General features: G+C 34.6%; 1 long non-coding RNA gene across 5 annotated transcripts in view; it reads right to left on the minus strand.

Moving 5' to 3' along the window:
- The window catches only part of LOC141381177 (uncharacterized), a 273,920-nt gene that overhangs the window by 259,121 nt on the left and 1,916 nt on the right, over nucleotides 1–12,883 (minus strand). For all 5 annotated transcript variants that reach the window (XR_012400923.1, XR_012400924.1, XR_012400925.1 and 2 more), the window contains exon 2: nucleotides 9,349–9,483. This is a non-coding gene — a long non-coding RNA (uncharacterized lncRNA). The remainder of the gene's footprint in view (nucleotides 1–9,348; nucleotides 9,484–12,883) is intronic.

Genomic DNA, 12,883 nt, shown 5'->3' on the forward strand with positions numbered 1-12,883 from the left:
TGGGTTTTGTGAGATGGCTCCCTTCAGCACTTTCCCTTTCTGGTGGTGAGCCCCGCGTCCACTGCTCCTCGCCATGCTGGGAAACGGCAGCAGGTAGATCCTTTCCTCGCCAGCCTCAGGCCCCCCGACACTCTGGGCAGACGAACGGGTTACTCTCCCACTCAGGTTAACAACCGAACACCCCCACCCCCCATTGTTCCTCCTCTTATAGTCCAGAGCTCCTTCCGTGGGATTCGAGGCCGGTGAGCGCCACAGGTGTATCCACTTACGCGGCAGCCTCATTCTGTTCCCACGGCTCTCAACCCCGCCCCCTCGCCACAAAAATATTAATAAAAAAAATACAAATAATACTGAATGTATTTTTAAGAAATATTCAATAATTATTGATACCAAATAAAATAAAACATGATATTGTGAATTTTTTTTGTAATACTGCCCAGCAAAGTATTAATTTTGTTTCGGTTTTTATCAGATTCTTAAATGCTTGCATCCAATGTCTGTAAAAGTAACTGAGAGAGGGTGTGCATGAAATGCTTTGCTCTAATCACTCAACCCCAGTGGTCTTCCCTAAAAGCTTTTTTTAATTATGAATTCCATTAGTCACTCAATCTCTCTCTCTCTCCTCACCCTCTAGAAGACCCCATCACAACAGATACACCTAAACGCAACCCTGCACATCAACCAATCTTAAACAAACAGAAAAATATTATAAATATACAACAGATAAAACTTAAAAATGCTTCTCAATGATAAAGCAACAAAGTGAAGATTCTTCCTTCGAAAGTATCCATCTTTAAATAAACAAACAAACTGCATTATTTAGAGATAGCATCAGAATGGGCTCCACAGCCCTTGACAGCATGAGTCACATCAGATGGAGATAAGTAGCCAACGTTATTGATTTTTATATGAAGTGTATTCACTCGCCTTTAACCAAAGTCTCTTAAAGCCATTTATCCTCATCGACAGACATTAAACATGCATCACTGCTGTATTAATGAGGACTACTGTGTCTGTTTCCACATCTTTCACAGTGTAACGCAATCAGAAAACGAAGAACAGAGATGACCTTCACATTTAATAAGATCTTTACAGAAAAAAGCAGGGGTCTGGATTTTTGGATCCATTTGAACATACAGTTGAAGTCAAAATGATTAACCCTGCTGTAATATTGCCTTTCTTTTTCAAATATTTCCCAAATGCTGTCTTATGAAGAAAAGCTTTGTGAAACACATTTTTAAACATAAAAGTTTTAAAGGGCACCTACATATTTTACACCTTTTTCAGCATTTAAGATAAGTCTGTGTCAGCGGAATGTGTCTGTAAAGTTTCAGCTCAAAACACTCATCAGATTATTTATGATAATTTTTAGAATATTGGAATTTTCTGCTCTGAACACTATTTAGCTCAATCTCTGCCTCGGCTGCGTCAGATAAACAGTACAGTGAAAGACATAAAGGAAGCAGATCTGACATAACGTTTGTGAGAAATACTACAGTAAGAACTTTCCCAATGATTATTTGATGTATTTTTGTGGGGTAAATTCAAGCCTTTCTGCGATGATGAGTTACACACAATGTTGTCAAAAATTTCATGCACATGCACACACAGCGATGCATGCACACCATTTGTGCACAGCAAATGTGACAGGATACACGTTAATATCCATTGCTAGATGGATATCAGTTATGTTAATAAATTTAACATCTAAAAACCGGGATTGAAGCGTCTTCTTTTAGAATTGTACTGACATGCTGCTGTGGCAATAAAGTAAAATGGTAAAATTGCTGTAATTTATTAAAAATATGCACTGTTTTAAAAATGTGTTAAACTTGTAAAACTCATTCTAGATTACATTTAATGATGATTGATGATCACAGAGAGCTGAACAGATCTTTTAATCCCAGTTGCTTTGCGCACTTCCTATCTTGTTGAAATGATTATACGCATTACGACGAAGACATGTTAATATGGCGGCTGTCAATCAATTCAGTGGGTGAGGAAACTACACTCCTACATCACAATGCGGTCAGCCTCAAAATGGAAAGGATTTGGATCCTATTTTAACGTCAGGAAATATAAAAAAAGAGACTTATTGTCTTTATATCACACCAATATGACTGTGGACACACAATACCTACACACAGTTCTGTCCAAACAGCTTACAAAAGATGATTTTTATCATTGGTGCCCTTTCATAACTAAATTCAGTAACACTTTAGTTAGTCACAACTCCCTGTATTAACTAGTGGGATATTACCTGCCTAATAATATGATATTAACTGACTGTTCATTAGTAGTTATAAAGTATTATCTTATTCTCCATCACTTTGCCATGATGACAGCAAATGACTGCTTCCTGCTGTCACAATTCATGGTATTAACTATTGGCTTATCACCTGCCTATTATAAAGATATTAACTGTTCATTAGTAGTTATAAAGTATTCAGCCCAAAACCTAAACCCAACTTCTTTCTTTCTACATTTTTTTAAGCTAGTTAGTTAATGGCTGTTAATACCATTAGTCGTTATCTAAACAAAAGAGTAACCCTAAATTCGAATAGGCTAACTAATTTTTTTAGCCTTTGCCATGATGCCATAATTAAGTGTACCATCTATTTTTTAAGACACCAGTATTCAGTTTATAGTGCAATTTTAACTGCTTAAATAGGTTAATTGGGTTAACTAGGCAAGTAATTGGATAACAGTGGATTATTCTGTGGCCAATTGAAAAAAAACATACTTAGGGTGCTAATAATATCGACAGAGTGAATTCAACTAAAAGAAATAAATATATTTTAAAAATGTATATATATATATATATATATATATATATATATATATATATATATATATATATATATATATATATATATATATATATATATATATATATATATATATATATACACACACACACATATATACATATAAGTTTATCAGCAGAGTCGAATTTAACCAATAAGCGAGGTAAGTGGCCGCTTAGGGCCCCAGGAAATCTGGGGACCCACAATAAATACCTAAAAGTTTCTATAAATTATATGCATCATCATTTTTAATCATACAAATTCACCTAAATTAGTACATCCATGCAAATGTATCCACCCCGCCATGGCAGTCCGGCGGTTAAATCACATAAAAATAAAATTACAAATTCTTTAAAAAAAATTTAAATTAATTTTACTCCAGTATTTTCAATGGAATTTCTGTGATAGCCTGTTGCTAATGATGGCACCTGCGTTTAAACGGTCTTTCGTCTTTTTTACGCTTTAACAACCAAATGGATGCTTAAGTCTATTTAACTGATTATATTTGAATGACGTTACAACATCGAGGCTGTAAAGGAAACCTTAAGAAATTGTAAATAGTCACATAAACCTTTCACCGGAAGTTCTTTATTGGCTGATGCTTGGGTGCCCAAATTGCTAAATCCACCACTGTTTATCAGTGCATATGTTTTACCAAACCAAACTCCAAGCACCATGGTTTCTGCTTTCTCCAAGACATATGAAAGCACTAATTCAATTTTCAGCATTTTAGGTTATGCCTAACCCTTTTTTCCGCCCTCGAAGGTCATGGCTGCTTCCTGTTTCGACCTGATCATGCCAAAAGGGCGCAAAACACACAAACACACATACACAGAGACTCCTCAAATTACTCTTCCACAGAGGCCCATGGTGCATGTGTCTATGGCAGGGGTCAGAACTATTTCAATAGGGCCTTATCAAAGGATTCTCATCCTCTTTCAACAGACTGAAGCATATCTATCGGCTTCTCTGCGGGTGTGTGCGTGTGTGTCTCTGTCAGCAAAGCAAAACACCTGTGATCTACCTCTCTCCCATGATATCCTATTACTTTTGTTAAAAATGCAGTACACTGTGCTCAAAGCAGAATAGTTTTAACTTTATAGGATAGTGCACCTAAAAATAAAAACACCATTTACTCACCCTCGTGTTACATGAATTACTTTATTTTGCAAAACACAAATGGAGGACATCAGGTATGTTCCAAGGTATGTTATTTCCAGATAACTATCACTGAATAACACAGGCTCATCTGGGTATCTCTAATCACCTTGACCATCAGTGAATACATTCCAAATCCATTTACTTAAATCCACATTCATACTGTGTGTGTCCGCTTGTTTGTCATGCCGTTATTATGACTGTTTGGCACCATTTTGTGAATGAATAATACATAGGTTAGTCTATGCTTACTTCCCTGCCGCCAATGAGATAACTTGTTAATTAGGAGAAAAGTGGTCACACTTTATTTTGATGGTCCATTTGTTGAATTTAAGTTACATTGCATCTACATGCCAATTAATTCTCATTAGCTTATAAGTAGACTGTTAGGTTAGGGTTAGTTTAAGTTTACATGTTTATTATAGTCAGTTAAATGTCTGTTCAGCAGCCGCATCAACAGATATTAAACAGACAGTCCACTAATACTCAAATGGATTATCAAAATAAAGTGTTACCAAACCCTTCCCTGCCATTGGCAAGGTTTTAAGGCTATCCAGTATTTAAGTATTTTTCTGGTAATTAGGTATATTATGGTAGGGGAAGCCATTTGTGTGTGTGCAGTATGTGTGTGTGACCAAATGTACAGTATGTGCATGTATGTAAAGTGTACTAAATGTACTTCTTTAAAAAAAATACAACTGTCTCTGTTTATTTTTATTTTTTGTAAAAAAATGTTAGATTTTTTTTTTTAAGCAGAGGGTTGTCTTTTTATTTTGATATATAATATGGTCATATATTCTCTGGCAGAAAAAAATTCAGAGCGCTGTCAAATTTAGATGAAAATCATCAAACACGCTGGTAGCGGCTTGCAACTTTAAGGGAAAGAGTTAATTAAAGAATTAATAAATATATATATTATGGCTTATATATATATTATGGCTTGGAACAATGATTTAAATCTGATGTTTATGTTTTGTAGCAAGTAGCTGTGTAATAAGCAGAATAATGTACAAGCAGTATGGTTTTATGCTGTGATCACAACCTCCTGGATGTACTTTATCCATAACTTATTGACTATAAAAATCAAAACAGCAAGAGAGAGAGAGAGCGCAACAGAGACAGTCAGACAAAAATGAAAAAACTATGGCGGCACTGCAGCTTTATCTCTGTTTTTATGTCTTCTGTGGGCATATGGGGACTTATATTTAGCATGCTGATGCGGTCTATTAAAGTCCATTCAAGGCTCTGGATCAATAGAGGCCAAAGAGAACAGACCTGCCTGACCCTCTGGTCTCATCCCATCATCCAGCCCATAGTTGAATTCAGACTCCAACAACAGACAGTCATTGGAATAAATGCTGGAGGCTAATGGCTCATTGTCATATTGATCGTTTGGTGCTCTTTAAATGACAGCCACCGGAGAAACTAACAGAAGGTTTTTTGAAGAAGAGAAGGCGAGAGAGAAAATGCATTCTAGTTTAAATCAAAAAGGGAGGAATGTGCTGAGTTGTGGGCTTAGCTTTGACAAATCTGGAAACAATTCATTCAAAAAGAGAGAGAAAGGGGAAAATACAGAGCAATTCCATACATTTTTTGTAGACTTTGCTGGTTATGCCCGACAGACTTTTGATATTCTTTGTATTGGAATAATATAAAATGTATTTGCATGCAACACCACATAGCTAGCATGGACTGCATTCAGCCATTTTGTTTCAGTCAGTGCTATGTTTAATTAAAAAAGTAAATTATTAAACCTCAGATCAATGTTTTATTTTTATCTAACTGTTCAGTTTTGAGGCAAGTAGTAATGTAATCAGCAGGATAATGTACATCTAGGTTTTTCAAAAACAAGTTGTGTTTGTTCTTTCTTATTCAACTTGTCTGCCTAGATTTTCATTGTCCCTTATTTATTACACGGCTGTCTGAAACACTCAATTCTGATAGGTCAATCGTGACAAGTATGTTATTCCCAGATAACAACTGCTGAATACACAGGCTCATCCGGGTACTCTGAATCACCTTGACCGTCAAGTAAATATGCTTAATATAATATAATATAGTATAATTTAATAAAATAGAATAGAATAGAATAGAATAGAATAGAATAGAATAGAATAGAATAGAATATGTATTTGCATGCAACAAAGACCACAAAGCACTTACATTTACATAAGTGTAATTCTGAGATATAAAATATTTTAGGCAGGTTGAAATTGTCAGACAGAGAATGTGTTCTGGGCTAACACTGCAGAAATCATATACATCAGTTTAATTACATTTAACAAGTGTATTTATTAGAAAGCATTTATGTGCACCATGCAGTGGGTAGCTCAATCGCCTCACAACAAGAAGGTTGCTAATTCGAGCTCCGGTTGGGTCAGTAGGCATTTCTGTGTGGAGTTTGCATGTTCTCCCCGTGTTCGCGTGGGTTTCCTCTGGGTGTTCCGGTTTCCCCCACAAGTCCAAAGGCATGCGCTATAGGTGAATTGAATAAAACTAAATTGGCTGTAGTGTATGTGTGTGAATGAGTGTGTGGGTGTTTCCCGTTGATTGGTTGCAACTGGAAGGGCATCTGCTGTGTTAAACATATGCTGGATAAGTTGGAAGTTCATTCTGCTGTGGCAACCCAAGATTAATAAAGGGACTAATCCAAAAAAAGAAAATGTTTCCTTCCATTTAAGCAACATTAACCTTATAGCTAAAAGTGTAGCAAAGGCAATCACATTTATCTTACTTTTCAAGAGTTCACACTTAGATAATGCTCGACTATGATAGGAGGTTTGGCATGCTGTCCTAGGAGAGAACCCTGAGCTCGGAGATAGATGAGACCAAGGTTCCCACCTGGTCAAAGAGCATTAGTAGCAATACAAGATCAGGTATTTCTCGAGAGCCCCCAGTTCATTTTTTACCTATACTTTGGTTAATATAGTGGTTCTAATTGATTCAGTATGTATGCGTTAAGTGCTTCACTGTAGTACCCAGAGAAAACCGATGCGAACATGGGGAAAACATGCGAATTCCTCACAGAGAGTACTGACTGGCTCAATTAGAACTTGAACCATTGGCTCTCTCGTTGTGAGGCAGGAGCAACAGCCACTGAGCCACCGTGATGCTCGATCATAGAATTGAAGAGGAGGGAGGAAGGATAAAGAGGAGTGGTCTATGGGGGGTTCCAAAACGAAGATAGGGAATGAAACTCAGGCAGGATATTTATAGTGATTTTGGAATAATCCAATATGCTAGCTAAGGATCACCTGTAGTCGATAATATCACATGCTCCTCTTGAAATTAGTTTGTGAAACTTCATTTATTAAAAAATAAGGAGTGTGGTGTGATAACAAATATTGAAATTATGGCCTCAGGTCCTACAGAGGTATTTAAAGCGTCAGTGAAAAATTTAAATATTAGCTGCCAGAAATCATTTAATTTTGAACAAATATGTATTTATAAATCTGCAAAAAAAAATGAATAAATTAATAACATTTTATGTAAAATTAAAAAACAAACCTTGAAAAAATGTTATAAGGTAAATATCAAGATAAGGTACTTTTTCAAAACCATGTTTCCTTTTATATTGTATTTCCCAGGTAATTCAGCTGGTACTGGCATCCATTACAAATGAATAATTAATTTTGCAAAACGCTGTTTTTAGGTAACATGCACCTTATCATCACTAATTCTATTTATTTGCAACCTAGCTTCAGCTGGTTTATGCATTGCATTAGACATTATAAAAATAATAACTGCTGAATCTGTGTCCTTTAAATTGCAAACAGTCGACTCCCATCTGCACTGTTGTGGGATTGCCCTTTTACACTTAGGTATAAGTTAATGCCTTTTCGTTTTGTTTCATTTTTAAACAGTGTTTTAGAATGAAAATGCTCTTCGTCCAGACTGGTGTTTGCACTGCATTTAATAAAACCCATCTCTGTCTACAGAGTAAAATGCATGATATATGACCATTCACATTTACTGGGCAGGGCATATTTTGCCGACCTCCATACAAACAGTCTATCAGTTGTGTAATGGTCAAGCAAGAGGGGTTTGAGGAATCAGTGAATGATTCATAATTCAATTCAATTCATCTTTATTTCTATAGCTTTTTTATAATGTAGATTGTGTCAAAGCAGCTTAACATAGAAGTTCTAGTAAATTGAAACTGTGTCAGTCCAGAGAGTCCAAAGACTGAAGAGCAAATCCAAGTCCCAAACTAAGCAAGCCAGTGGTGAAAGTGGCAAGGAAAAAACTTTTTAACTTAATTGACAAAAGTGAAAAATAAATAAACAATACACCAGAAAACCAGTCAAAGAGCTATTGTGGGTAATCTTGTGGGTAAACTTTCCCGCTTCAAAATAAAAAAGCCCTAGTTCCTCTAAATTTGCTGCTTGGTTATTATACCTGTAATTTTAAGCTGTTACAATAGCTTTTTTTTGTTTTGTTGTGCAGAAGTTGTAGAGAGTGTCAAAATAAAACAATACATTTATAAGTACTATTACAATCATTTGATTATTTTGATCCATTTCATTGTACTGTTAGATCCCTAATATTTGAAAGAAAATCATGTTGCTGTCGATTTTTTTCAATGACCTTAATCTTAGTATGTGTCAAAAGATCAGAAACCATTACAGTGTAAACCGGGCCAGACAGCAACAGGGACAAATCATTCCTCCAGACATTATCTTCCGACAATCATCCCTCTCACACATACACCTGTAATGAGGGTGCCTATTAAAAGCAACCAAATGGATCAAACTGAATAGGACAATCTGCAAGAGATGAGAAAAACCTGGAAGCTTGCGTTTCTTTTCAATCCGTGCCATCCTTCTGAAAGGGGGCAGCAAATGAAACAAAGAAAAGAAAGATGAATAAGGCACTGATGAAGCCTGATCCTCCAGAGCTCAAAGAGAAGTGAACTCGACCTCTGCAGGCCAGCTCTCTAGTACCAGAAGCTCTCTCTCACTCAAACTGCAGCTCTTTCATGCTCCATCTTCACATCTCTCACGTCTTTCATCGCGGAGGGTTTGCTTATGTTTCTCTTTGTATTCATTTTCTGTCCCATCTGTCGCCTCCTCTGTACGTTATCTTATTTCAAACCACATTTCTCAGAGGTCTTAAGTGTAATTTTGACATTTTACAAACAGCCCTCAAGCAGAGTAAATGTGGGTCTTGTGGAGAGTTGTGGGTTCGAGGACTGTATCGTATGTTTCAGCACAATTTGTCACAGCTCAAAACAAACACCAATCATATGCATTTTTTCCCCTCACTGATTGTGTTTACATTTGTGAACAGTATTTCTCTCCCTCTCTTTCTCCTCGTCTCCCATTGTTTACATTCATAACGAGTGTGTATCACAGCAGATTTAGCGATGTTAAATTGAACTTGCCTGAACAATGTATGAGGCAGCTGGGATCACATTTCTGGCAGTGATGATGATTCGGCCACCCCGATTTTCCCAGACAGATTGCCTTTTTTTCATTTGTGTCCTGCTCATGATTTTTTTGCCTTCTCAATCTCCCTCCTGAGGATAGAAAGAAAAAAATAACATACCAATGGAGAACCAGCATCAGTGGGACTGAAACTATATAATTCATAATTCTCTGGTGAGGATTTTTGGAACTGGAATAACTGTGTGTGTGTCACTAACGATTTGGTGTCAAACCATATTTTTAAAAAGCCCATGCTGTGTCAGTTGGAGAGAACAACATTTTTGAAAGTCAACTTTCAAGACAGTTCACACGATGTGGAGAAATGTAGTATGTTTTCCTTAAAGCAATGGCGCCATCTTCAGTACCTTTAGCTAAAACGCCACCAACTTCTTATCCGCTTTTTTATTTATAAAATAACAGCAGAAAAGACTGAACGCACGTAAAGTACAAGAATACTTAGCTCTATTTAATAAAGTTTATTACAGTTCTGCCATCTAAAATGTAGTTATTTCAGTATCATTTTTAAAATGCTTGTAAATTTCAGTTTAGATTTAGTTCCTTTGATGAGTGGTTTTGAAAACTGTTGTTTTGTTTTTATTTTGTGATGGAATTTCTATTTAGTTTTTATTTATTTACAGTACAATGTCAAACCCCAAAAGTTGAGATAACCGTTTAAAGAAACAGATTGCAACAAACCATTTAAGTTCAAAAACTAATCCTAATGAGTACTGTGAACTTAATTCACTGAGAAAACGAAGCAATTTAAGCACATTAAAACCCGATAAGTGAAAAGAATTCAAACCAACTGAGTACTGTAAAACTCAATAAGTTAAGGCAACTCAAACCGTTTGAGGAGACAGATTGCTACAAACCATCTGAGTTACCATCTGTTGGAAAAAATAATGAACCCAAAGTCATATAGATACTATTTAAACACATAAAAGTTAAAAATCATAAAGAATTAAGACAAATTTCTTCATAATACAGATCACATATGTATTTATTTTTTTATTTGGCAAATGAAGAAAAGATAAAACACATTGTATGTATATACTTTATAGAAAAGATATTTCTGTACACACAAAAAATGGTACAATGTCGTACCAAAGAAGGTACAAACCCTTGTCACTAGGGCAGTACCTTTTTTTGGAAAGAATTATACTGTAAGGCAAAAAATATATATAAATAAATAAAAAAATAAAAATACAAAAAAAAATGAATAAAAAAATGTACCACTGCAGTTTGTACCTTTAAAGACATGATTTGTAACATGAGAAACCAAAATGTACCTTTGGTTTTTAAAACCTACCTTCATCAAAGGTATAAATCTAATCCATGAAGGTACCACTAAAGTGACAAGACATGTTCAAATGTGTTACTTCAAGAATTATTATAAGGCATTTTGCTATATCCAACTGGGTCAATTTATTTTCTGTAAATATAAAACATCAAACAATGTTTTGAAAAAAGTTGTAATTGCACCTTTTCCATTTACAATAAAGATTAAAAAACTTTAACATAAATCAAAAGATCTCATTTTTGCTAAACATTTCACAACACTTTCCACAAAAATGTGACAGAAATACACTCTCCCATGTACAATATACAACTTTTAGTTTCCCCAATTTTCACACAATATATTTGTAATCACTTAAAAGTTGATTTAATTCATTTTAAAATAGAAATAAAATTATGCAAAAATATTGTAACAAGATATGCACAATGTTTGATTAGTTTTACAATAGCAAAATGTCTGCATGAACACTTTGCATATGCAGGACTTTTGCGAGCTCGCGTCCGTAGAGGAAAGCAAACACCAAAAGGTGCGGATATCAATAGTGAAAATGTATTTATCAGAAAATGCTTACCAAATGTTTATTAAGATGCCTTGGATGTTTAGTTTACAATACCTACAGTTTTGTTTTACCAGTTGTTTTGTATTATATAACTTAATAATTAATGCTATGAGTTTCTTTAAACATATACTTTTAAATGATAATTCATGTTTAATAAGAAAATTATTCATAAAATCGCTTTGCCTTTCCAGTCAGTTATTTTCATAAATACTGTGATAAAGAAGGAGTTGTCCAACAATTGTGTAGCTTTATTTCAATTGTACCATAAAAGGTACAGAAGACTATCATAAGATGACTTGTCTGTACCATATAAAGTACAACTTTTACAATAGTACAAAACCGTTCCTTAAGAAACATTACTTACCACTGTGTACCTTTTTTCTAAGAGTGTATATAATCTTGATGCTTATTAATATAGAAAACTATTATTAATTTTGCTAATTGTTATTTTATTTCAGTTTTTTTCTGAGATTGTTGTTAGTTTCATTTAGTTTTAGTTTTCCATTTATTGTGCTTTTTCTTAAAATAACCTTAGTACTTAACAGCTATTTTGAAACTTGATAAAAAGGCCAACAAATGTGCTTGAATTTTGACTAACTGCTTCTGAGGTCTCTTTCCAATGCTTAAATATATTGTCACCAGACATTAGGTTCTTCATTGTCACTTAAAACTGACCACAACACATAACATCTGTACCTCTGCCACCTATATAATAAATTAATCATGTTAATTGTTTTCGTGATTTTCTAATATTTTAAGTGAAACATGCTTCAAATGTATTCAAAACCTCATTGTTTCACTTGGTATGATGCTACTTATCAATGTTGTTGCTTTTGGCCTCTGGACTTTTTAGTCATTATGGCTCAAACTGCATGGCCCCTTAATCGCTGCTTGCAGCTATACGTTTCATTTAGTTTAGTTTTTTATTTATTGTGCATTTCATTCATTCATTCATTTTCTTAAAATAGCCTTGGTACCTAACAGCAATTTTTAAACTTCATCAAAAAAACGCCAGAACAGAATCTCTAAAGCCCACTTAAAATTACTTAAACATATAAGGTCTTGGATTTTAAATATTTATAAACGGCCAATCTGCAACACTCTTATTAGTATTCACAACCAAGACCAGAGTGTTGAGCAAAAAACCAAGACCGAAACTTTTGAGAGCAAGGTAGGACCAAAACTAATCTTAACCTAAGGCAAGACCAGTACTCCTCAACCAAGAAATGTCTTAACAAAATAAAAATGTTGTTTATATTTATTATTATAACAGCATGCAATAAACAATATTAGGCAAATAACATTTTATTTATCATTTTGTGACAATAAAATATTCATTTATTTATTAATTCATTTTCTTGTTGGCTTAGTCCCTTTATTAATCCGGGGTCGCCACAGCGGAATGAACCGCCAACTTATCATGCACATTTTTATGCAGTGGATGCCCTTCCAGCTGCAACCCATCTCTGGGAAACATCCACAATAACCTACCCAATTCACTATAAAATATAATGGAAAAAAAAAATTTGTATACTTAAATATGAAACTGGAAGTATGAAAGAGGAAAACAAATTTGCTTATTTAAGAGAGTCATAGAATAATAATAATAATAATAATAATAATAATAATAATAATA

Source organism: Danio rerio, chromosome 3 (genome assembly GCF_049306965.1).
Source record: "Danio rerio strain Tuebingen ecotype United States chromosome 3, GRCz12tu, whole genome shotgun sequence".
Lineage (NCBI taxonomy): Eukaryota > Metazoa > Chordata > Actinopteri > Cypriniformes > Danionidae > Danio > Danio rerio.